The sequence below is a fragment of the Lepidochelys olivacea genome (assembly GCF_965140295.1).
Source record: "Lepidochelys olivacea isolate rLepOli2 genome assembly, chromosome: 8".
In the NCBI taxonomy this organism is placed as follows: Eukaryota; Metazoa; Chordata; order Testudines; family Cheloniidae; genus Lepidochelys; species Lepidochelys olivacea.
Window position 1 is genome coordinate 80,312,692 of NC_140418.1, and position 27,314 is coordinate 80,340,005.

Consider the following 27,314-nt stretch of genomic DNA (forward strand, 5'->3'; position numbering starts at 1 on the left):
TAGACAAAGGAGTGGTTCCACCTGATTACATTGCAGATACAGTCAAATTGAGTAAGGAGAGACCATAAAATTACTATGTGCAAGGTAGACCAAACCATCAGGCAAACCAGTGTGGGGATGGCCATTAACACTCTCAGTGGGGGGTGGGAACTGCAGCTGCAGCTCCAGGAAACCTTCCTACCTCCAGAAGCAAGGTCATTGAACTTTAGAAGACAGAAGCAGAGAGTGAGCAAATAAGCCATTTTAACATCCTTCACCTAATGAGACAAAGAAACCCAGGCTCTGTTTTGAATCCTGGCTAAGGACTCTCCAGCCAGGCTGGAAGATTGACTGTGGTGAGAAAATTACTTTGAACAAAGGACTGCAGTTGGTTAGGTTAGGTTAATATATTTTTACTTTTGCTTATTTCTAAACGTTTCTATTCCAATTCCTTCTCCTTGGTTTCACTTAAATATCTGTCTGATTACACAACCATCTCAATGCGGAGTTTGAAACTGACAGGCTGGTGCTGTGTACTGTTCCTATAAAGGAGTAGCAGACTTGTGAGAAGGACTGAACGCTACAAGGGAGATGTTATGGCTTTTAGCTCATGAAGTAGAGGCTCATGCATTTAGCTCTAGAGGTCCCAGGTTTGATCCCACCTGCTGATGACCAGGGTGTGTCGGTTTTGGGGGAAACTTGAGGCTTGAAAGGCTGTTGGTATCACTCTGCAGGGGATAGCCAGGTGGGTGGAAGCCAGAGTGAGGCTACTGTGCTGTGAACATGCTGCTGGTATCAGGGCTCTGAGCCAAAACTGCACAGCACAGAGGCACTCCGGGTTACAGGCCAGGTGGTGACACAACCCCTTACTGTTCTGCTTTGAACCCCATAGTGTCACAATCATGTTTGGGCAGCATACTAAAGATAAAACAACAATGATGTAAAGTAAACCATGATGTTGTAATACATGCTGGCACACATGGCTTGGAATCCCACTTCAACCAGGGGGCTAAAAAGAAAGGGGTGGGGAGCATATCTCTCCTCATCCTGTGCTGGTATAGTAAGAGCACCACCTACTATGTCAATTGACCACTGATTACAACATTAATTCTTTCTGACTACAGTGCTATCAGTGTGCTTCATTAAGCTACATCTTATTGTAAATATGTAGTTAGTATCATTCTTAGTACAACTAAATATTTTGCCCCTGGAAACACATTTGCATTTTTGTCAATTTTTGTGTCAAAAGTATTCACTTGTATTATCCTAACTAGGAATACATTGATGACTTAACAATGTGACTGCTTAAATTCTGTACATAAAGTCTTAATTGTTAAAGAAACAGTCTAACAATATTTTGAAGAAAAATCACATACATTATTCAAAGTAATATTTTAAATTAATTAATTTTAGGAATAGATCACTTGAAAATAGCTACACCTTTGCATAAGAGAGCTATTCAGAAAATACAGGGCCAAATAAATCCTGCTGAGTACTGTTAACAGCTTGCCTGAGAAGGGTTAGTTGGATTTGACTCATATGTATAATGACTCTGTGCATGAATCTCTCCATAAAACAGCTTGTGATAGACTGCAACACTATATTATTGTTCAGAGGTGTATCTGTAAAAGAGAAATCCGATTAAATGGATAATATATATGAGCTGAGATAAAATGCAAAGCTTAGAGAGAAGAAAACTTAACATATAAAAAGCTGGTTGGACTAAATCCTGAGAAGTGCTGAGCACCTGGGAGCTGCAGATGTACAACAAATGCACAGCAGCTCTTAAGAGTTGGCTTTTAGTCCACAAAGATATTTTATGACAATGAAGATATGATGATGAAATAGTGCAAGCATGTGGGAGTGAAAGTATTACAAACACAACACATGTTGGAGAAATAATGGTATGATATTGTAGTATTTGAGAAACAGTAAATGATTGTGTCATTCAAGATTGTCCTAATGAGAGGTGGGTGAACACCAAGAAACAGTATTCACTGAGCAGTTCTGAATCATATTTTGATTCAGTAGCATTTGATTTGCTTTTAGGGAAATTATGTTCATATGAATGTTTCCAGAAAGTAAATTTTGGATGCACGTCCAAGATTCATCTTATAACAGAACAACTTTGACATTTCCTTACTTCTGCGTATTTAATTATGTACCCCTAATATGCTCTAGCATACTATGATATGGTGTTAATATACTATTGTATTTTTCCTGTCTATGGATGCTACCATTTTGGTTTTTAAGTAAATCCTATTTCCCATAGATAAGTCTGTATAGGTGTCAAAGTGGATTCTGTGGGTGTTTGATAATTGTGAAGAGATTATTATAATTTCAAAAAAATCTTTATTCCAGATATGTTATCCTAGCAACTGGAGCTATCCAGTCTACAAGCACAATTGGAAAGGGTCACTTCTAGCTCAGAAACAGTTTGGACTGTTTTGCAGAGCTCTTGTCTGCCTTTTAGAATTGTGACTTGTTTATACCCTGCTTGACATGTATTTACAGCATATTTCAGTGCACTTCTTTTCAAGTGAAGATTGCTTGTCACCATTAGTTTCTTGCGTTATGACAGCAGGGATTATACATCCTCTGACCAAATTCTGTCTAGGTTTCAGTTTTGATATTGTATCTTTGTCTTATAGTAAATCCCTTCACCATTAATTTTGTAGGATTTGGGTTTCTTTTTCTCCATTTAAAAACCATTCAAACAAAAATGCAGCTCTGGTAGTTATCCATTATGCTATTTTTTTCCCGTTTGTAATTTTTGTTTTGTTTAACATATTGCAGTTTGTTCCATGGTAGGGCTGTATGTAGAATGTGTCTAAACAGTGAGGAAGTTCAAATCAACTTGAGTTACTTTCTATCTTTAAAGATAAGGGGTTTTATCCTCATTTTTATTATTTCTTTCATATCCACATAGCCTTTGGGACAGATATTTGGTCTATCTGACCTTTTAACTCATCAGAATTCCTCCAGTCTAAATAGTGGGTTCTTGGCTTCCCTTGTAATGATGATATGTTGACTTCAGTTGTTTGTTTTTTTCCCCTATATCTACTGTGGTGATTAGTAAGCACCCAGGGGGCAGGTTGTTTGGAGAGACAGTGTAGCCCACTGGCCAGGGTAGGTATGCATTATGTGTTCCACTCTGTACCTGATCTGCAGAGGATGTGAGTCTTTTACAATCCCCAGCAGCAGAGGCTGGCTTTAGATCAAGCTGTAGAGGCTGCTATGTTAGCTCTGGAGGTCTCTGATTCAAGAGACCATCTTGCTGTGTCACCCAAGATGGCAGCCGTCACAACAGAAAAATATTCTTAACTGCATGAACTGCCAGCTCAGATTGAGGATTCTTATGTTTCTGGAAAACATCAGATTCAACTTTATAGTGGACAGGCTCAGAAGCTTAACCCAGGTATTAGCATCATCAGTCTCATACTTGCATCACATCACCTCATTAGTACAGACAATCCTATTTGTAATAGAACTCTCCAGAAATATTCTACTGCACAATGCTGCTCCTTAGACTACAAAAGGCTAAAGAAGGGATTCTCTTCTCAAAGCTATCAGAGAATACCATTAACCACAATACCCATGTCATTCCCAATGAATGAGCAAATAGCCACTTTCTCTCACTGGTGAGCAGTTAACACGTAGTGAAAATGGTTTCATTTTCTGGAGCGTTTAGTGCCCTTTTGAAAACTTTGGTTAAGTAGAAGTTCTTGTTCTGAAGAATAAGACTAACCAACAAGTAAATACTGTTAAATTTTTCATAGGCTCTAGGCGATTGTTATTGTAATACACGTTAAAAGACACATCTATCAACTCATTTAAAATCAATGTTTCAATCCAAATGGATTACAAACATTAAATACATCTTCTCATAAAACATAATGTAGGCCTCTTTTAACCTTTCTGAACGGCCCCAGGAAGCTAAAGAATGTTCATTAATGTTTTTGGCTAACTGCCACACATGGTCGAAAAGAAGTTGTCTTATTTATAAACAAGATGACTGACAATTTCTCGTTGCAAAATCATGGACTCCTATTGTGAACTATTGCTTCATGTTTCTGACTTTCTAAATTTAGGGCATCAGAAACCATTATGGATAAAGTTCGCCTGAAGGCTCAGGCAAGCCGTCTTTGCCACAAAATCACTCTGGTAACCCTGACTGAGAGGAAGGCATGGTACCAGATGCTCTATATGCAAACATGGAGGATAGGATTGGTGATGGTCTAAAGGAGAGCCAACTGGATGATATTTGTATAGATCCAGTGACTGGGAACCCAAATATAAATGTAAATATATATATTATTTCCAGCCCAAGGGCTAGAACAGAGAATTTTGGCTAAATGCTCAGGTCAAAGGAGAGAGAGAGCATTATTATCATGTTTGTTAATGCAGTACCTCTTTAGATAGAGTAGTAGACAGTCCCTACCCTGAAGAGCTTACAACATAACTAGACAAGACTGGTAGTGAGTGGGGTCCTCTGTGTAGTACTCAAGGAGAGTACAATGTGATGGCAATAAATGCCATGTTGATGCCATAAGCTAGGTTAGCAAGTATTTGGGGTGGGTTAAGTTAAGTGGTGATGGGCTAATTGGAAAGAAAAGCTCCAGCTCCTACTGGCTGGAATCTCTGGCTTGTTCCTCCTTGCAGTTTTCTCCCCATGGCCTCCTGAGGGAAGGAGATACCATGTGGGTCCTCATGCCCCTGAAGTGAGAGGAGGAATTTCCTTGTACAAGTCTAGTGCTGGAAGGGAGGGTTGGTACCATGTGGGCCCCATTTTACTCCCTTCCCTTCCCCAGTGCAGGAGTCCCTTCTTTGGCAGCTTCTATAGCTGCTGCTACCTACTAGGTTGGAGTTTTCTGTATGGTTCCTCTCTATAGTTTTTCCCCAAAGCCACATGATGGGACAGATACCACCTGAGTTATAGTACCCCCAGTATCTGAGGGAGGAACATAGATGCTACTGATTGTTTTTATATGTATCTATACAAAAATAGTTAAACTAGTAAATACTATGCTTTTTCTTTCAATTTATGCTCACTTAAATCAGATTAGAATATTAAATCAACTGTACTCAATATAATCAAAAAGAATATAAAACCAAAAGCCCAACAACTTCTTATAACAATGTGTGTTTTAGGGGCTGGAAATTGTAAAATCCTAGGTGGAACAGTCACCCCTCCAGGAATTACAAATACACAAAATGCAAGCCTTGCCAGTGGGAAATGAACATAATTATGACTTCACAGATGCTTCTCCTAAAAGAAAAACAAACGAACCAGAAACTGCTTTTTTTTGTACTGAAGCTAAAAAGAATATGCACAAAGGGAATATATTTATGCCAGAAATAAGCTATAATCAAAGTAATACTGTCCTGCAAATTCATGCCACGCACACTCTCAAACTTTAGCATGTAAGATTGGGAAAGGAGAATGCACTCCTACAGCACCTATTAACTTTCCATACCATGGTGGGGAAAACTGCAATGTAAGGAATTTTAGTTACCACAGATCCTGGAGATATTCAGATGCCCAGAGTGGATATAATAGTGCTCTTGTATCTTTGCACTAAGACTAAACTCCTATATTTGGGGTGCTGTATTCTTTTTCTAATCTTCCAGTCCTCATACTGAGATCCTGTAATGTATATTTAAATGCAGTGAGTGGTCAGTAACCAACCTAATTATGCCTCCTATTGTCCCTTGTTAAACTGTCTCATTAGGAATGCTTACTCAATTTTTTCTAAAAACATATATCAAGAAACACACATACACCTAGAGATGTATGTATTGCTGAGCCGCCATCATGTCACTTAACTGCCCATATGTGTACAATGGTAGCCCTTTGATACCATGGCACTTGTGTAAGGGCTACTAAAGTGAGTAAACCTTTGAAGGATGAGATCCTGATGCTGAAACGTCTCTTGAAAAATCTTGTTTCAGTTGTTGTAAATTCAGAATAACCAGCTATCTTGATATGAAGTGTTCAATGTACAGATAATCCTCATCCTGTATTTCTTGCATGCCAAACACCTAGTCAACCAGTACATATATTCTATTTCTTGATATAGAATTGTTAGAATTTTTGATGAAGAATATTCATTTGTATGGTTCATTCATCTGTAACACTTTTTTTAATCAAGTATTTACCAGGAAAAGGATATCAAGAATGCATTTCTCATGGGGAGGATCTCTTCTTTTTTTCCTGATTGTTATACTCGCCTGTTGCTCAGGCGTTGTTAACTTTAAGTATTCAGAAACCCAACATGTATGGTCTAACAACAATACATGCTTTATTTGTAAAGCAAGTCACACTGCTTCAATTCTGCTTCCCACAGATCAGAACTTTAATAAGGATATAAATAAGCAACTTAGCATATGTGACCTTCTGACCACAGGGTGTTAAATTCCAGGAACTATATTGCTCTACCTTTTTTTTTTTTATTTTATTTGAATGTGTATTCATCATAGTTCTCTGGGAAAACATTTGATTTACAATCAATCCTGGGTGGTTTTTATATGAATTATGTTAATCTATGCTGATAGTAAAATTACAGGGGAGCAGTCCTTAAGAAAGATGTTGAAAACATTTTTCACTTACACTTCAAATGTAGTGGGAATGACAATTGCTTTGTGGTTACTATTTAATCTTTGGGGCACATCAGCATATATAATATAGCTTTAGCTCATTGTATTGACTACAGTCATCTGTTTTCATATTTCAATTTTGAAATATATAACTCCACAAAATCATGGCCATTGTGATTTATGGGTACAATGATTAATGAGGTGAGGAAACTAGATGCATAGAGTTTGACAACAGTGTCATTTAGGAATGAGCAAAATATTTTAGAGTAAACATGAATCAACAGAAGTTTTTATTTCAAATCAGATCTGTGTAATTTGGGGGCTGAAAATGTTTAGAAACTTTTTTTAAATGTACTTTGGTGCATGTTTTCACTTTTTTGTTCAAGTATCCACACGTTAGAATTCCTTGTGAATAAAATTCATTTGCATGACTTCACTATTTGTAAAATATCTATTTTATCATCTTTTAATCAAGGATTTGCCAGAAAATGAAAAGCAACAAGAATGCATTTCCATTCCAAGTCTGACTGGAAGCAAGAAAGTAACAGGAATCTCATGAGAGTCTGCTCCCATGAGATTTCCAGCCCAATTTTGTCATCCTGGGGGTCTCAGATGTCCAAATAAGTGTCTTTTGAGGTTCACCAGTTGCTGCTTTTCAACAGTTCCACTTCGGATTGTAAATTTTTGGCAGTTTCATCCCCAGTTTCTTGAGGAACACAAAGCAATATCCATAATTGCAAACAGCTTTTTCCACTTCCAATAACCATTTCCATCCTCCTCAAAACATATTTCTGCTGCAAAACTCTAAGACAATAGCCCAACATCCCACTGGCCCTATTCATAATTATTAATAAAATAAACAAAAACCTAACAAACTGATTTCACACAGGGTATGTCCTTCAACTGTTATTGTCTAATATACAATGTAAGCTCCTATGAAGATGGTCTGTGGTGTCTTCTAAGGTCTGTGGTGTCTTCTAAGGTCTGTGCAAATCTGTGTGCACGGTCATTACTCAATAATAATGAGAAACTATGAGTCCTGGACATCTGCAGGGTGTAGTTATCCTTTAGTGACAGACTCTCCGAGAGGACAAGGACTCACTGCTGTTACTGACTACAGGAGACTTGTAGTGCAGTGGATAAAACTATAGAAAATCTCATTTAGCTTCAGTAACCGAGGACTGTACTTCTGGAGATAAAATAACAAAAGTTCTGGTGCCCCAGATGAATCGTCTAATAGTGTGTGTGGCGCACAAACTTTATAAGGGAAGATTAAATCTACAGGCGCTTTTAGCATAAAAGAGAATAGTTTATCTACAGGAATCCTAGGTGTTGATAAGAAATATTTAGGGAAAGGAAGACAAGGGGTCCTCCATCTCTCAATTCTCAAAGCCCTTATTGGACAAATATCTTGTGCATCTGGAAAAAGAAATATGTAGCAAGCAACATGCAGCAGCTCTTATGATGTGGAAATAATTGAGGGGGGAAAATTGACAGTAAACTCTCAATCCAGAGAGTTTAGGAAAGAACTCCTCAAAAGTGTCTATTCTCATAGTTCACAGGAGTTTACTCCATTTCTTTGTTATGTGACTTGTTTTGCTGCCATGTACAAAGGGAGAGCCTTTCTTTTATATGTTAAAATAATATATTTTTGAGCTGAATCTTGCAAAAAATCATCACAACAGGCCAGATATATCCCTGGTGTTACTCCACTGGCTTAACTATAGTTAGTGCCTAGCAGAAGGGGCTGTGGAAGAGTTACTAATCCGTGAAGTGTCTGCTAAGGTAATTAAAATAGTCATTTGGAATGACACAGGCATTAGAGAGAACAAGTTAAAGAGAGACAGCAAAATTATGCGTTTGGAAACAAGTTGGGTCTAAGGAAAATAAATGAAGGATGATTTTTAGAAAATAAAACCTTGTTGTTTTTCTACGCTTGGATTTGCTTCTAGCCTGCCTTTGTTGCAGTTTTGGTATCCCTATCAGTTAAAGGAAAAGAATGAAAGACTTTTAAAGAATCAGCTGTTCTGTTTCAAAAGCGCAGCCCCTTGCAACTTAAGGATCCGAGTTCTATCCCTCCTACCTCTGTTCTCATGCTAGGCTCAGTTCAGATTTGAGGATTCTAATCCAACTCCCTCAAAATTCAGTGAAGTTTGGATTCAAGATTTTGACCCAGTTCTTGCTTGTACATTTCAGAAGTACAAAGCACATACCACAACAAGCACTGTGGTAATAGGCTGAGCATGAAGAGTAAGATTGTTAGGTAGCATTGCTGTGTGCTGTTAAGGTGCTGCTTTGTTGCACCCAGAATTGGCTGCATTTCAGTAGTGGCTAAAGCTATTTTTGTGTAAATAGCTGGTAAAAACACTTCAGGGTTATTGTAATGTATATTTACACACAATATAAAATATATATTCATGTCATTAATTACATTATACAGGGGTGCTGATAAGAGACTGGGCTTTATTTCCTGGCCCTGTGACCAGCCTTAGTTAGATTTGCAAAGGTAAGATGACAGAAGTCAGTATGCACTGATTACAGTGACTACTTTTACAAGGGTAAATTGTTCACAATCTATCTCTGGAAGTGTTATCAAAAATACTTCTAGTGATGGACAAAGACAAAGTGTCCTTGCTGAATCTCTTAGATCAATCAGCAACTTGGACACTATTGACCATGATATATTGATGTGCTAAAAAGAAAAGGAGTACTTGTGGCACCTTAGACTAACCAATTTATTTGAGCATAAGCTTTAGTGAGCTACATCATCCGATGAAGTGAGCTGTAGCTCACGAAAGCTTATGCTCAAATAAATTGGTTAGTCTAAGGTGCCACAAGTACTCCTTTTCTGTTTTGCAAATAAAGACTAACACGGCTGCTACTCTGAAACCTGTTGATGTGCTGTGTACCCTAGCAGGAATGAACAGCAGCACTCATGAATAGCTTCTATCCTCCCTTTTCGGGGCATCCCACAGGGTAGTTGCATGTGATGGTGTAACCCCCACACTTCCTAGGTGTAGTGTTCTGTCCCCCCTGGTGGCACCAAGAGTACTTGGAGAAAGATTAATGAGTTTGCTCTACAGCCTATGCAAAGAGCCATATGGTTTTTAGCTCATGCAGTAGAGGTTCATGCACTGAACTCCAAAGGCCCCAGGTTCAAGCCCACCTGCTGACAACCGGAGTCTGACGTTACAATGGCTCATCTGCCTTAAGGATTCCCTTTTGGGTAGGACCCTACCAAATTCACAGCCATGAAAAATGTGTCAGACTGTGAAATCTGGTCTCTTGTTTGCTTTTACCCTACACTATACAGATTTCGAGGGAAAGACCAGTGTTTCTCAAATTGAGGGTCCTGACCCAAAAAGGAGTTGCAGGGAGTTCACAAGGTTTATTTTAGGGGGATTGCAGTATTGCCACCCTTATGTCTGAGCTGCTGCCTTCAGAGCTGGGTGGAGAGAGAGGCAGCTGCTGACTGAGGCCCCAGCTCTGCAGGCAGCAGTGCAGAAGTCAGGGTGGCAATACCATACCATGCCAGCCTGACTTCTGCGCTGCTGCTGGTGGCGACACTGCCTTCAGAGCTGGGATCCCAGCCAGCAGCTGCTGCTGCTCTGCACAGCTCTGAAGGCAGCACTGCTGCCAGCAGCAGCACAGTAGTAAAGGTAGCAGTACCGCAATCCCCTCCCTACAATAATCTTGTGCCCCCCTCCCACTTTTTTTGCATCAGGACCTCTAAAATTACAACACTGTTAAATTCCAGATTTAAATAACAAATGAAATTTACAATGTTTAAAATCCTATGGCTCTGACTTGACCAAAATGGACCATGAATTTGGTAGGACCTTACTTTTGGGGGATTCTGCAAAGCTTTATACTCTAACCCTTCCCCTCCTCTTCAGTGTGTATGTGAGGCTGTTGAGAGAGACATGGAGGTACTGCAACCCACACTTAAAGATTATATCTAGTGTGGTGATTGGGGAGTTGAACAACTCCCCAATGTCTGTGCAAAACTGAGGTTTGCATGAGATTGAGGTTCAGGCCAAATAAGACTGAGAATGTAAGTAGGCCATGTGAGGCAACTGGAAGAAATGGAAGGGGTTTGGCTCCCTTGAGTGGGGAAATACAGTTGCTGAATATTCCTTATATTTGTAATCAGCAGATTTTGATGGCTCCCCAGTGGCTTCTGGGTGTCCAAGTAGCAGCAGTGGCCAATAGTACTTTTTCCAGTCCCCACTTAGCAAGAAGTTTGCAACATTTTCATTTGGAATGGACCTCACTAGTTGCTATCCATGCCCTGGTCACCTTAGGGTTGGACCCCTAAAAGTGCTTTACATAAGGCTACATCTAAAGACCACTTGGAAACTTCAGCTAGCACATAGCATGATGGCTTGCTTGTTTAGTGGTGTTTCTTGGAGGCAGACATGACATCTGTATCCTATGATCTTTACTGGCTTCTAGTTTGTTTGGAGTGCAGTATGAGGTGTTGGTTTTGATCTATAAAATTCTAAATGGTTTGTGTTCTACCTATCCTTCTCATGTGATACCATTGTGTGGTTAAACTGAAGTGCTCGTGCTAACTGTCTCCTGGTTTAAATGAGAGGGAGCTAAAGGCAGGATATTTTTAGTGGGAGCCTGTGACTGGTCTGGCACCACAGTGCCCTTTGTGGCAGGGATGGACGAGATGGTCTGGGCCTCACCACTCCTATACTCCCATGCCCATCCTGTAAGGGCGTTCCAATGTGGCCCAATGGCCAGTCTCCCTGTGCTCGCCCCTTAGTCAGGGTAGTGGGACCTACTGGCTTGACTCCATATGTCACGCCAAGGATCAGGCGGTGTGGCCTGATGTCCAGGTCCACATGAATCACTCCCCACGTTAGGGCAGTGCGGCCTAGCGGCCCGAGTCCATACAATCCCCCTCGCAAGCGGGGTAGTGCAGCCCAATGACCTGAGTCCATATAACTCCTTCTCAGGTGGGGAAGTGTATCCCAATGGTGGGGGGTTGGGGGACCCAGGCCCACCCTCTCCACCGGGTCCCAACCCAGGGCTCGCCTATCATTGGGTTTCCCCTCACACTTAGCTCGGTGGGGATCCACCCGCACCATGCTGAGCATCAGTGCAGCTTTGATGCTGCCTGTCTCTAAGATGCCCCGGGTCACTTCCTACCTTCAATGTCACCTTCTCCACTCCGGGGGGGGGGGGGGGGTTGCGTGTCCTCCAGTCTGTTCCCTCTGGCCGAAACTTCCATCTTGGACGTCAGGTGCATCCCGGCTTGGCTGGCCCTTGATCCAGGAGCTTTAGCTGTCCCTCCTCCAGAACTGGCAGTGTGCCGCCTTCTCCGGTGGTCAGCCCAGACTGAGCACCTTTGCAAGGTTTTATACTTGCTCCCCAGTTGGAGCATGCCCAGCAGGGCTTCTGGGGCAGGGCTCCCTGTGCCAAGCAGGAAGCGATACCAGTGCGGGACCCCTCTGCCCTGTCACACATTTTCCCCCCCTCCCAACTTAAAACCGCGACTGGGGCAGATATCCCTCCTTCATCCTGACAACTGAACTTCGTAGTCGACAGGACCTATTCATCGGGTCACCTCGAAGGGGCCTTGCCACTTTGCCAACAGCTTGGATTCCGAGGCAGGCAGGAACAAGAGAATGCGGTCCCCCAGCTCAAAACTTCTCATCTTGGCACCTTTATTATAATGAGCCTCCTGGTTACATTGAGCTTTCACCAGGTTCTCTCGTGCCAAGGCTCCCAATGTGTGTAACTGTTCCTGTAGTTGGAGGATATATTGAATGGATCCTCTGACCCGGGTCTCCTGCTTTGCCCATGTTTCTTTCGGGAGATCTAGAATTCCCCAGGGTCTCCTCCCGTAGAGAAGTTCAAAAGGGTAGAACCCTGTGGACGCCTGTGGTACCTCTCTCATGGCAAAGAGGAGCTTATTCCAGTGCCGGGGATCGTCGTCCACAAACTTTCTCAGCATGGCTTTCAGAGTGCTATTAAACCTCTCTACCAACCCATCCATCTGAGGGTGGTAGACGGAGGTCTTCAGTGCATGGATATTCAGCAGATGGCATAATTCTGCCATCAATCTAGAGGTCACACTAGTCCCTTGGTCTGTCAGTATCTCCCGTGGCAGGTTGACCCAAGCAAAGATCTGTAGGAGCTCATTGGCGATGATCGGGACCATGGTGGACCGTAATGGTACCGCCTTTGGGTACCGGGTAGCATAGTCAACCACGACCAGGATGTACTTGTAGCCTGAGCTGCTCTTTTCCAAGGGTCCCACCAAGTCCAGGCCAAACTGCTCAAAAGGTGTTCCCATCACCAGCATAGGCACAAAAGGGGCTTTCAGTACCCCCTTCAGGCTGGCCTTCTGGTGCTCAGGACAAGAGGTGCAGTACTCCCGCACTTCCTGATGGATGTCCGGCCAGAAGAATCTCTGGGCCACCCGTTGGAGCATTTTCTCCCTGCCCAGATGTCTGGCCCAAGATACAGAGTGAGCCAAGTGGAGCAAGTTCCACCGGAACCACGTTGGGACCAACAATTGGCACAGTTCTTCTTTCATCTGGGGTTCCTGCACAACCCAATAATGTAGGTCGTTATGGATCTCAAAGTGGGGGCCTTGCTGGCAGTGTCTGGGCAGGTCTTCCTCCCCCGGGGCATCTGTCGCTTGCTCCCAGACCCAGCTGAAGGTGGTGTCTCCCCTTTGTGCTTCCAGGAAATCAGCATCGATATCCAACCATCCCTGACTCTCCTTCACCTGGTTCTCAGCTAGAGCCACTCCTCCTTCACCTAGCCCGCGATTCTCCGAGGGCCCCTCCAGGGGGGCATCTGGTGTGGCTTGGCGTAGTAACCCCAGCCTTTTGGCCCGCCCCACGTTTGGCCGCACCAGTTGGTTACCCAATTCTTTCAGGAGTTCAGCGAAGCTCGGCCAGTCGCGGCCCAGAATCACAGGGTAAGCTAGCTTTGGAGCCACCCCCACCAGGCACCGCCCTTCCTGTTGCACCATCTCGAGCTGCACCCAGATGGTGGGGTGGGGCTTCACGTCCCCATGGATACACTGCAGGCATATGGGGGCCCCCATGGGGCCAGGGGGTTCTACAAGCCCCACCCAGATGACTGACTCACTACATGCGGAATCCACCAAGGCCATAGTCGGCGTCCCATTCACTCACTGGTATGATATTACCCAGTTCCCATCTCCGGGCTCATTGACCAGCGGCCCAAACCTGTCCATAATTACAATCCATATACGGGCATTCTCTCAAATTCCCTGTCTGCACTCATAACACCGCTCCCATTTTTTCTTCTCCAGGTGAGATGTCCTGGGGGATATCCTGTCTTCTTAGAGAATTGTCTTGGCTCTGAGGGGGGTTCTCCCCAGGATATCCCTTGCAGCGCAGGTCGGCGGGGTCCCTGAGGGTTGGGCGTATGAATGGGGTCTCCCCTCTTCCTGGGGCTGGGTTCCAGTCCCCGAAGATTCTCTTCCCCATTCCCCCCCCACCCCCCACTTTGAGCCAGCCTTCTGTTCTCAGTCTGCAGCCAGGTAATCCTCCATTAGCGAGGTTGCCTCTGCGAGGGTCTTCAGGCGGTGCTGCTGTGCCCACTCCTTCCCCCCCACAGTAGGGAGGGTCCTGCAGGAACTGCTCCAGAGCCACCAGCTCAGCAACCTGAAGACTTGTCTGACATTCTGGCTTGAGCCACCTCCCAGCAGAGGTCACAGATTCATTGGGCCACAACTCGTGGTCTAGCCCCCGGCACGTATCGTTCTCAGCGGAGTCGCTGGCGGTGGGTCTCGGGGCAGATGCCAGTCTGGTCTAAGATGGCCGCCTTGACCTTGGAATAGTCCAGCGCCTCCTGCGGGTCGAGGTTACGGTAAGCGGCCTGCATGGGCCCATCAGGTAGGGGGCTAGTATAGTGGCCCAATGTGCGTGGGGCCACTGGATGGCAGTGGCAACCCTCTTGAGTGTCACGAGAAAGTCCTCGGTCATCCGCGGGCCCCATCTTGGTCAAGCACACCAGTAGCCCTCTGAGGCCCTCCCTGCCCCCCCCCCCAGCCACACCAGAGGAAGGACTTGGTGCGTGTCCTAAAAGTGCAGTCATCTGTTGGAATAATTGCTCCTGGCTGGCTTGTTTTTGGGTGGTCAGCTCCCTAATCAGCTGCTGCTGTTGCTCCTGCTGCCACACCCCCTGCAGTTGCTGTTGGGTTGCTAGTTGTTGGAGGAACTGTTTGTTGCTACTCATAGAATATCAGGGTTGGAAGGGACCTCAGGAGGTCATCTAGTCCAACCCCCCCTCAAAGCAGGACCAATCCCCAATTAAATCATCCCAGCCAGGGCTTTGATGCACAGCCTGTTGCTGCTGATTGTGCAGCAGCCACTTCATTAGCTTTTCTAGTTCCATCTTGAGCGTCTGGGTCCTTACGTCAGGCCCTGATCACTGCCCGCATTCTCCACCAATTGTGACAGGTCCAGCACCGCAGCACCCCTTTGTGGCAGAGGTGGATGGGGTGTCGGGGTTTCACCACTCCTATGCTCCCACGCCCGTCCTGTAAGGGCGTTCCAATGTGGCCCAATGGTCAGTCTCCCTGTGCTCTCCCCTTAATCAGGGTAGTGGGACCTACCAGCTTGAGTCCATGTGTTGCCCCGAGTATCAGACAGTGTGGCCCAATGGCCGGGTCCACATAAATCGCTCCCCACATTGGGGTAGTGCGGCCTAGCAGCCAGAGTCCATACAATCCCCCTCGCAAGTGGGGTAGTGCGGCCTAGTGGGTGGAGTCTATATAACTCCCTCTCAGGCGGTGAAGTGTATCCCAGTGGTGGGGGGGATAGGGGGACCCGGACCCGCTCTCTCCAGTGGGTCCCAACCCAGGGCTTTCCTATTGGCGGGGTTTCCCCTTGCGCTTAGCTCAGCGGGGATCCGCCTGCAACACGCTGAGCGTCAGTGCAGCTTTGACGCTACCTGTCTAAGGTGCCCCTGGGTCACTTCCTACCCTCCATGTCGCCTTCTCCACTCCTGGGGTGGGGGGGGTCCTCCAGTCCGTCCCCTCCGGCTGAAACCTCCGTCTTGGACGTTGGGTGCATCCCAGCTTGGCTGGCTCCTGGATCCAGGAGCTTTGGCTGTCCCTCCTCCAGAGCTGGTGGTGTACCTCCTTCTCCAGTGGTCAGCCCAGACTGAGCACCTTTGCAAGGTTTTATACTTATTCCCCAGTTGGAGCATGCCCGGCAGGGCTTCCTCTGCCAGGCAGGAAGGGTTAACCCCCACGATACTAGTGTGGGGCCACTCTGCCCCATCACAGAGCCCTTAACTCTGGAATGCCCTCAACCTACTGTGGCTTGAGGAGTGATGCTGGAAATTTAGTCTTTATAGGCTAGCATGAGGTAGAATCATAATTGAAATAGACTTTATTAAATGTGGGGTTTTTATTATTATTTTACATGCATATATTGTGGAGCTGAGGATAGGCACCATTTGTCAATAGAAATATTTATAAGAAATAAACCATGCTAGGGTGTTGTCAATAGATCTTTTAAAGAAGCAAACTTTTGTGAAAAGGAGATGCCTAATATTTAAACCACTGAAAGTGCTAGCTAAAAGTCCAGAGGAGAGCTATTCTGCACTGTGGTAATGGAGGATATGAGAAGGTGCTTCACCCTGAATCTGTGGGTACTCAGAGCCATATGCAGAAACTTGGCCCATCATGACACATGATCTCAGTTTTCACTAAGTGAGCATCCGAGTATTATTTATGCTGACTCTCTCTCTGATAGCCACTGACCTCTTGGCAGTGAAGTATCTCTGAGTACAAATGAGTCACTTGAAGATGAGTCCAGGACTACTACCTTGTGGAGAGCACCACTTAAAGACTCTGTTAGTAGTGAAGCTGAATGTTTGTTTTTTTGCTGGATATTAAATAAACACCATGACTGAACTGCCACAGAATTGGACATCAGTGGTGTCTGAGTAGAACCCATCCTGCCTGAAAATCAGAGCCTGAAAAAGTCTCTTCTCAGTAATTCTCTGGGTCTTGATAAAGGACATGATGATGACCAGATTGGATATCAACCATCGGCTTCTGACTTGTTATGATTCCAGGCCAGAAAATGTTATGTCATCTCTGATACTTACAAATAAAAATATACATTCATGACTGAGAGATGTTGGAATTAAGCAGCTGCTAGTGTTGTGAAGGCAAAAAGTCATCAAAACCCAACTTGCTGTTTGCTCAGCCATCTGCAAACAAAATCATGGTGATCTTCTGTAATGCAGAGGGTATTATAAATGACTACAAACAACTTAAATCTCTAATACTGGGGATTACTGCAACAAATGAATCCAAAGCAGAAGGCTATTAGTGAGAAGAGCACAGGCAAACTTCAGCGTTGTATGCTGATGTTTCACCAAGCATTACAGACCCAGTGGAATAGGAGGCTGTAGTGTGTGAATCCCAGGAGCTTCCAGAATCCATACACATCTTGATCCTATCTAACTTCCACCTGTTTCATTGATTACAATTAGAGATGAAACCAACTCAGTCTTGTCCCAATCCTCTGCGATTTCATTATGAGCTCAGGCTACATAAACAAATGTTTACAGTTGTTTTGGCCAATTTGTGCTGAGTTTAATACAAGTCTGGGCCAAGTTTGAGGGGAAAGATGGATTTTGGGGGTCATGTCATTGCTCTGGGACTTGGGGTTTAATTCCTGGTTTGGATGCAGACTTCCTGTGTGACTAAAATCTTTTTTTTTTTTTTTCCCCATTTTTAGAATGGAGATAACACTTCTTCCTTTCCTCCATGCTTTTTTTTCTTTATCTGTTGATTTAACTCAAAGCACACACTGACGGAAAACTGAAAAGCTTGCGTGAACTTGACACTGCAGATTTTTCTAAGACTTCTCTTTTCTTGTGTTTCCACATTATCACAAGAGTTTAATATGAGGTTATCTATTTTCATCACCTGATTCATATGATTAACATTTTAAAATTCACTAGAATGCTCACACAGCCCTCTAGTGGCCTCCAGAACCTTGAGTTATTTAGGGAATTAGCCTGGATATCTTTTTAAATTTTTTTTATTGGTTTGGCAAGTATAGAATTTGAGTAGAAACTGGGGCAGATATGTTAAATATTAATGTAAAAAATCTGGAGTAGAGCTACAGTGAAAAATAAACTTTCTTTTCCTGTGTATTGGAAGTACCTCAGATAAGAAACTGATTATAATACACTGTGAACTGAACTAAAATATACATCTAAACCATTAAGTATATTCCCGGTCTCTTAATGGAGGAAAATATTCACCTTAGATAGAATTGGGCAATGAATTCAGAAGTAGTAGGCCATAAAATACTGTATTTCTTCATAAGCACAGCAATCAAGCTTTGTCTATTATATGCTATTAATTATTTTTACTAGGTTTATTTTAGAAAGTGTGTATTTCATAAATGTAATTTTAGAAAAGCATTTGTGTGGAATCTGTCAATACACAGCTTCAACAAATTATCCTCCTATGTAACATTCATAAGCAGCTTTCTGGTTTGACGTTTCTGAACATGAAATTCATGAGTACGTAGGAAAAGGCAATTTTTTTTCAGTCTTTTCATTTGTCTATTCAATAAATCAGTTCTAACTGCTTGGGTTAGACGTTATTTACTCAGAATAATTAATCTGTCTCTCTTTTTTTTAAATTTGAAGGCAACTATTAGCATTGGCAAAAATGGTTTGGTTTTTTTTGGTCTTTTTTTTCCTTCCTCTACCCCCTCCTCCCCCCCCCCCCCCCCCCGACAGCCAACATTCAGGAATTTTTGATGCTAGTTTGTTTATGGTTGTCATTTTAGGATGGTAGTTTACATGCACAAACTGAGACATCTATTTCTATTAGTTTTTGTGAGGAATATGCAGATTTGATCCAGAGCAAACTTCAGCATTTCTATCTGTGAACAGTTTTTCCTAGAGTTAAAATATCAAAATTCCAACCCAACAACAAATCCTCACACATGAATCATTCCAGCATTTAATTTTCTTTTTGCAAAGAATGCAGTTAACATGTAAAAATTAACTTTTGTTTCTGTGAAACAAAACATTCTCTGAAATGCTTCTGGTTCTACATGCAGACCCCGATAAACAGGGAGAACTGTAGGATCTTACTGTGGGGAGGAATTTAGGTTATTAGGAACTGGGGAACCTTTTGGGAAAGGAGGAATCTGTAGAGGAAGCATGGGTTTCACCTGACCCAAAATGTAACCAGATTATTGGCATGTAAAATTAAAAATGTCAGTTTTTTAAACTAAGGGCTGGGGAAAGCCAACAGGCGCAGAAGAGCATGCTGTTCAGAGAGAGACATCCCTTGGGGAGGCTTTATTAATGGGGATTCTCTATAGCCTAGTAAGAAGGCAAGGATCGAAGGTTATGAAGTACAGGTAGGAACTGAAGAGAAACAGTCAAATGAAAAGGAGTCCCATTCAATTATATCACATAATAGCAGACAGCTTAAAATGTGACACATGTGAGAAGTCTAAACACTGAGATGGGTAAACTTGAGTGCCTGATACTTAAGTGAGGATATTGATATAATCGGCATCGCAGAAACTTAGTGGAATGATGATAAACAATGGGACATGGTAATACCAGAGTACAAAAAATATAGGAATGACAGAGTAGGTCATGCAGGTGGAGGGGAGTGGCACTACGTATGAAAGAAAGCATGGAGTAAAAATCTTAAATGAATCAAACTGTACCATAGAATCTCTAGGGATAGAAATTCCATTCTTGTATAATAAGAAGCAGTAGGAATATACTACCAGCCACTTGACTGATTGCAAAATGCTCTGGGAGATTAGAGACCTGTGATATAAGAACGCAGGATTTCAACTAGACCCATATTGACTAGGTACATGTCACCTAAGGATGGGATGCAGCGAGAGTTTTTTGGTACCATAAATGACTGCTGCTTGGAGCAGCTGGTCCTGCAACCCATAAAGGGAGAGGGGATTCTTGGTTTAGTCCAAAGTAGAGCAAAGGATGAACTGCTTGGTAATAGTGACAATAATAAATTTAACAGCCTTGGTGGGGGGGAGGGAGCACACCAAAGAAGCCCACCACAGTAGCATTTAACTTCAGAAAGGGCAACTACAAAAAAATGAGGAAGCTAGTTAAATGGAAATTAAAAGGTACAGTCACAAAAATGAAAAGCCTACAAGCTACATGGAAAGTTTAAAAACACCATAATAGAGGCTCAAGTTAAATGTATACCCCCAAATAAAAAAAACATAGTAAGAGGACCACAAAAGTGCCATCATAGCTACACAACAAAGGGGAAAAAATAGTTAGAGGCAAAAGAGGCATCCTTCAAAAATTGGAAGTTTAAATTCTACTGAGGAAAATAGAAAAGAGCATAAACTCTGGTTAAGTCGAGTGTAAAAGTATAATTAAGCAGGCCAAAAAAGAATTTGAAGAGCAACTTGCCAAAGACTCAAACTGACAGCAAAATATGTTTAAGTACATCAGAAATAGGAAGAGTTCCAAACAATCAGTGGGGCCACTGGACAATTGAGGTGCTAAAGGAGCATTCAAGGGAGATGAGGCCATTGCAGAGGAGCCAAATTAATTCTTTGCCTTTTTTCAGTGCAGAGGAAGTGAGGGCAATCTGAGCCATTCTTTTAGGTGACAAATCTGAGGAAGTATTCCAGATTGAGGTGTCGATAGAGGAAGTTTTGGAACAAATTGATAAATTTAAACTGTAAGTCACCAGGACCAGATGGTATTCACCCAAGAATTCTGAAGGAACCCAAATATGAAATTGCAGAACTACTAACTGTGGTATGTAACCTGTCATTTAAATCCACTTCTGTACCAGATGACTGGTGGATAGCTAATATGACATCAATTTTTTTAAAAAGGCTCCAGGGGCAATCCTGGCAGTTACAGGCTGGTAAGCCTAACTTCAGTACCAGGCAAATTGATTGAAACAATAGTAAAGAACAGCATTATCAAACACCTAGATGAACACAATATGTTGGAAGAGTCAACCCAGCTTTCCTAAAGGGAAATCATGCCTCACCAATCTGTTAGAATTCTTTGAAGATGTCATCAAATGTGGACAAAAATAATACAGCGGATATAGTGTATTTGGCCTTTCAAAAAGCCTTTGACAAGGTCTCACACCAAAGGCTATTAAGCAAAATAAGCAGTCATGGGATAAGAGGGAAGGTCTTCTCATGGATCAGTAACTGCTTAAAAGACAGGGAACAAATGGTCAGTTTTCACAGCTGAGATAGGTAAATAGTGGGGTCTCCTAGGGATCGGTACTGGGATCAGTGCTGTTCAAAATAATCATAAATGATCTGGGAAATGGAGTAAACAGTGAGGTGGCAAAGTTTTCAGACAACACAAAATTACTCCTGATTCATTAAGTCCAAAGCTGACTGTGAAGAATTACAAAGGGATCTCACTAAACTGGGTGATTGGGCAACAAAATGGCAGATGAAATTAAATGTTAACAAATGCAAACTAATGCACATAGAAAAACATCATCCCAACTATACATACCAATTGATGGGATCGAAATTAGATATTGCTACTCAAGAAAGAGATCTTGGAGTCATTGTGGATAGTTCTCTGAAAACATCCACTCAATGTGCAGTGGCAGTCAAAAAAGCTTATAGAATGTTAGGAATAATTAGGAAAGTGATAGATAATAAGACAAATATCCTAGTGCCACAATATTAAATCCATGGTACACTCACACTTTGAATACTGCATGCAGTTCTGGTCACCTCATCTCAAAAAGGATAGAGAAGGGCAACAAAAATGATTGAGGGTATGGAACAGCTTCTGTATGAGGAGAGATTAAAAATACTGGGACTTTTCATCTTGGAAAAAGACCACTAAGAGGGGATATGATAGAAGTCTATAAAATGGTGAATGATGTGGCAATAGTGAATAAAGAAGTGCTATTTACTCCTTCACATAACACAAGAATCAAGGGTCACCCAATGAAATTAAAAGAAAAGGAAGTAGTTCTTCACACAATGCACACACAACCTGTGGATCTTGATGCCAGGGGATGTTGTGAAGGCCAAAACTATAACGGGGTTCAAAAAAAGATTAGGTAAGTTCTTGGAGAATAGGACCATCAGTGGCTATTAGCCAAGATGGTCAGGGATGCAACCTCATGCTCTTGGTATCCCTCGTCTCTGATTGCCAGAAGCCGGGACTGGACAACGGGATGGATCACTCAATGATTGCCTGGTCTGTTAATTCCCTCTGAAGCACCTGGCATAGGCCACTGTCAGAAGACAGGATACTGGACTAGGTGCACCATTGCTCTGACCCAGTGTGGTGGTGGTTATGAAAAGGGAGAAAACAATTGATACTAAAATTATGGAATATTTAGAGTCTCAGGAAAACTTCTTGACTAAACCAAGTCCGTGATTTTGAAGTTTGAAATTTGCAAAGTCAGTGGGTCTGAGAAACTATAAAAATATTTTTTCTCCCTGCCTCTTCACTTTCTGTTCCCTGCTGGGACAAGAAGAAGGAATACCAAAATACTGTTACAGAAATTACTCAGGTTGTATTTTTGAACATTCTTTATCAAGGAAATTCATGGAAAATCCTGGGTTTGTTTGACTTTTAGAAGGCCAAAGAGGTTTGGCTATATTTGAATGATCCAAACCTCTGAATGACATGATGTTTATCCATCAGTATGTTAAACCTAAAGAAGATATTAGTATCCCTTGAATCTAAATTATTTAACAAAGACTTCTGTGCAGTTACAACTCTTCACTGGATAATGGCCAATTCTTCCCTTTTTTCATAGAAACCATCTTAAGTATCTTGGATTTGGTAGATGCCCTATTTAATGTACAGGGAGAAACTGAAAGAATTAAGAATTCTGAGCAAAGGTCCCTAATAAACGTAAGCTGGAGGCCTTTGTGTTCCACACTGAATAAATGCATATGGTAAGTGCTTTGAATGGAGCCAGGAATGAAAGGGAATGATCTGCTGTCTCTGCTTGAACAGATGTTTAGATGAGATTTTGGGGGGAGGGGGACAAAAGAGAAAAGGTTTAAAGATCAAAGATGTTTTAGACCTCAAAGCTGGAAGCAAATGTAAATCTTAAGGTAGCAATGCTTATGCTCTGATGTAACTGATTAGTAAGAAATGTATCTCAAAAAAAGTCACCGTTGTAATCTTTTGATTCTAATCTAAACTATTGCCACAAAATGAATGCCCTTGACTAATTCAACAGAGCCACAGTAAAGAAAATGGAAAGAAATTAATAGAAACCTCTCTTGAGGTCAACCTGTCATAGAAACACAGCACAGTATCATTATAGGTTGTTAATGGCTCGCTGAACAACGGGTTTTCTTTTATCCTCAAGTCTTCAGCAGATCCAAAGGAAACAAAGTACTGAAGGACCCTGTATCAGCATGTCATGGGAGCAACATGAAATTAACTAAACAATTTTTGTGTGTGTGAATAAAGGTCATCCCCTGAAATTTCAGTGGCCTCAGAATAAAAGGTAAAACTATAATGCTGTCTCAAACAATGTCCCATGCATTTCTAAATAAGCAGCAGGGAAGACTTCAAGTGCCAAGGTCCTGTCTTCATTGTCAAATATAGGACCTACGTGATTAGAAAAGTAGAAGAATATTCCTTGGTAGGGAATGCGATATCGTAAATGAATATATTCCCATATTATCAGTGGGCCTCAAATTCATGATGCCAGAGCTAGAGATAACAAACTTACTCATTAATTATGTTAAGATTTTATTTATAAGGAAGATGCTTCATTTGGGTAAATTGTGCATGTGCTGAGTTACAAAAAAGGTCTCTAGCTGTCTATTTTAAAATAGTAGCTCTAGAAAGCCACCTTAACACAGATCTTATTTTAGCTGGACAAATCTGAATTGTAATTTTGTGGCTAATTTAGCCAGAAATAATTGATTGTACTTATTTGCGTAGGAACTGGAATGTAGAATCCTGGTGTTTCACATATTTCAATCCTGGTGTAGTTTTCTGTGACATATGAGATTTGATGGCGAAATTTGGCTCTCAGTACTAGTGGAGAAAGATCCTGATCCAAAACCCAATGAAGTTGATGGGAGTCTACAGGGATCAGACCCTAACTCCACTGAGGCCAGTAGAGTTACTTTTAACTTTCAGCACACAGACTATGGAACAAATTCTTATCTGTTGTGATGAATTTCAGTTGTATAAAGTTTTGGGTCAGACAGTACTGCTTATTTCCTGTAGAATCCCATGCTGGAGGCAGACCTTTGTAATAAGTAATTAGTTCATCCTAAATTAGTTGTTTAATGCTTTAACATATAAAGAAATAATAGCACAGAGACTCAATAATAGTGGTGCTGACCATACTTTATCACTACATATATTTCTTCTAATGGTCCCTCAGTGGCCATAACCAAGATGGTCAGGGATGAAATCCCATGCTTTGGGTGTCCCTAGCCTCTGTCTGCCAGAAGCTGGGAGTGGATGATGGGATGGATGACTCAATACTTGCCTGTTCTATTAATTCCCTCTGAAACACCTGGCAGTGGCTACTGTCAGAAGACAGGATACTGGGCTAGATGGACCATGGCCATTCTCAAGTAGATCACAAATGGTCTTGACTGAAGAAAAATAATTTCAAGATTTAGCACTCAATTTAAAATCAAACTGTATACTCTGATTAGAGAACAGCCATTTCTAGCCTCCACTGCAGGGTGAAAAACAAAGAATGGGAGGGCTTTGCCAAGTCAGTGTGGGGAGCACCATTGAAATGGGGGCATATAAATGTTTACAAGGAGACCAGATAATTTGTGGCATGCACTGCATCAAAGGAGAAGAAAAAGAGCAATCTTCTTTAGAACAAGAACAGAAAGTCCCATATGCTCTCACTTCTTGAAAACATCTTTCTCAATGCATGTAAAGATTGGAGTGTATCTTTTATTATTTATTCCTGGCCGGGAGTATGAATATATCTCAGGTTGGAGAAGTACTTTGTGTTGACTGGCATGTGTGACTGGAGTGAGACAAAGACAGGAGTATGGATATTCCATTGTTTGCTTCCTGTGACTGAATGGACAAAAGCATTAGAATGCTGGAGAAGCAGTTTCATAGACATCCTGGCTTGAGGGACAAATGTAACCAGTGTCTTCCTGGGAACTAAGAAGGAAGAGCGAGAATTTTAAAAGCCCAACAATAATAGGTGATTTGACAAGTCACAGTTATAACCACAAAGATCATTCCCATAACATCTGAGAAAATGAAACCTGCTTGGAGCCCCCTCATCAACACATATACACCCTCAATTAAAACAATGCCCCTGATAGCAGGCAATATAATCTGCATTTTATTTCACTCAGGAGCAAAATAACAAATTACTCAGGCCTGCGGCACTCATGAGTGATATGGGCCGTGTAATATCCTTTCCATTGAGTTTCCTATTATTAAGCTTGAAATAAGGAGTTCAGAATTAACTGTGACAATGATTTTATCTAGTGTTAGCATCACCATTAGCATTTGCAGTTTACTGCTAATAAAACTTTAAATTTGCTATTACTTGTAATAACCTTCTTGCCACCTTAGTTGTAGAAATTAGACAAAGAACACTGCCAAAATGTGGCTAATGAAATTTTCTAGAAGCCTGGCAGAGCTGGCTAGTAATACTGACCATTATTTACAACCTGATAATACAATAAGGTATGATATTCTGGTCTTCAGCTGATGAATTTTGAAGCACCTGTTTCTTATACCAGGCATTAGTGTCCACTGTTCACATGTGCAGCTGACCAGCAGTACCTGTATTCACTGTCAGGTGGGATGTTTAATTATAAAGATTGTCTTTGCCACCTGACAGTTCATTTTCAAAGAAATATGTATGGGTAAGTAGAGTTAATTTAACAATTGTCCAAAGACCTTGTGATGGAATCAGAGTTAATGATGAGCAGGCCCTGTCAGTATTCTCCCTCCCTCGCCAAAAGTCTGGATATTTACGGTGTGTTATCCTGATATCAGTTATACTGGTGTAAATCAGGAGTAACTATACTGAAGTCAATGGAGTTACCCTGCAGTGAAACTAGTGGTAGTGAAGTTAGAATCAGACCCACAGTATCCAAAACTTGTCTTATCCTTTTAAAATCTTTTCCCATCCATAGCTTTTCAGATGTCTTGGGTGAAATCCTGGCCCCAGTGAAGTCAATAGCATTGAATTCAGTAGGGACAGGATTTCCCCCCCTATATGTCTACACAATCTAATCCGAAGCACAGACCGTTTTTTAAATATGAGTGGAATTCACATAGGATTTAATGATAGGCATACCACTGAAAAGTCAAAGGCCAAACACTTGGGGTTGGTTCTGGGCTAGTCTACGCCTGTGTGACTCCACTTATATGTGATTTACGGTAGTGGAAATGAGAGACTAAGGACTGCTAGGTGCTAACTTGTAGTGGCAAGCAGCATCATATCTGAGGAATAGTACCCTGAGGCATCATAACCCAGGCAACAACTAGGGACTAGAATGCAAGAAGAGTAAGTGACTGAGCCAGTGGCGATGCTAATGTAGCCTGTATTTCTGTTTGTTTGTTGTTTTTGTTTTTTTTTATCATCTCTCCCTCACACACATCATCACTTTGGGGTAATTGTCCTTGTTGATGAAGGAAAAAGCGAGTTTGTTGGAAAAAAATTGCTGAAGCATGATAGGATGTTTCAGGGAAGAGAATTCAGGTGGCTGAATTGAAGCTAGCTCAGAGCTGAGAATGGAAGACACAAAAAGGATTGGTCAGTGGAGGTTCAGGCACTTCTCGCTGCTAATCTACAATATCACCACTACTCAGCAACATACACAGTAGGCTGAGCAGTTATGGGGAGAAAATTTACGTTTAGATGGTCCCAAATCAATTGTGAAATTTGAAGTGAAGTTAAGGAATTGATATATATTAGGTATTGCACTTTCCTTTTTGATCACTCTTTCGCCCACTTTCTTAGGCTTCTAATTTGGGTTTTGTACCTGAGAACTGTTTTCAGCAGCAACTGTCCATTTTATCCTCCATTACAACACCTCATTCGAATGCTCCCAAGGGTTGGCTCGCAAGGATACTGTTGTGGTAATGATGCAGTACGCCGCATAAAAATATGCGGCTTCAATGCTTTGAGCAGCTGCTGTAGTTCTTAGTCTGTTTTATTCTCCAACATACTGATTTTTTTTCATTTTTAAATAATGTAACTAAGTTGCTCAAAAACATGACTCTGCCTGGATACCTAGCCTCATTACCCTGATACATCATCACAGAGCAATCCCAGCAGTGATGATGATGATGATGATGAGAGGTGTAATATATTATCTTACAAAGTTCTGCTGTTGCTCTGCTCAGCACTGCTGTCTAGAAGCCAGCACTCCCAGCAGCAATGTGCTGATAGAAAGTGGATGTAAATGTTGATAGATCAGCTTGGATGCTTCTTGAGGGATTCCTCAACTGTGAAGAAATATTTAATTGGAGGGGCAGCAATTCCAGTCCTGGAGCTCTGTTAACGCTAATACGCCTAATAAAAATACATTGTAAAATATTACAAATCTCTTCTAATTGGCACAAGGCAATGCACTTGTCATACTCCCAGGTTCAAGGGACAGCTCTGAATTCTCCTTTGAAATCACTTCAGGTAGAGCTTGCTTATGATCTCTGACATGGTGTCAGAGAGGGGATAGAAAGCTTTGTCCTTGGTATTTTCACATGCAAAATATGTCTTTCTC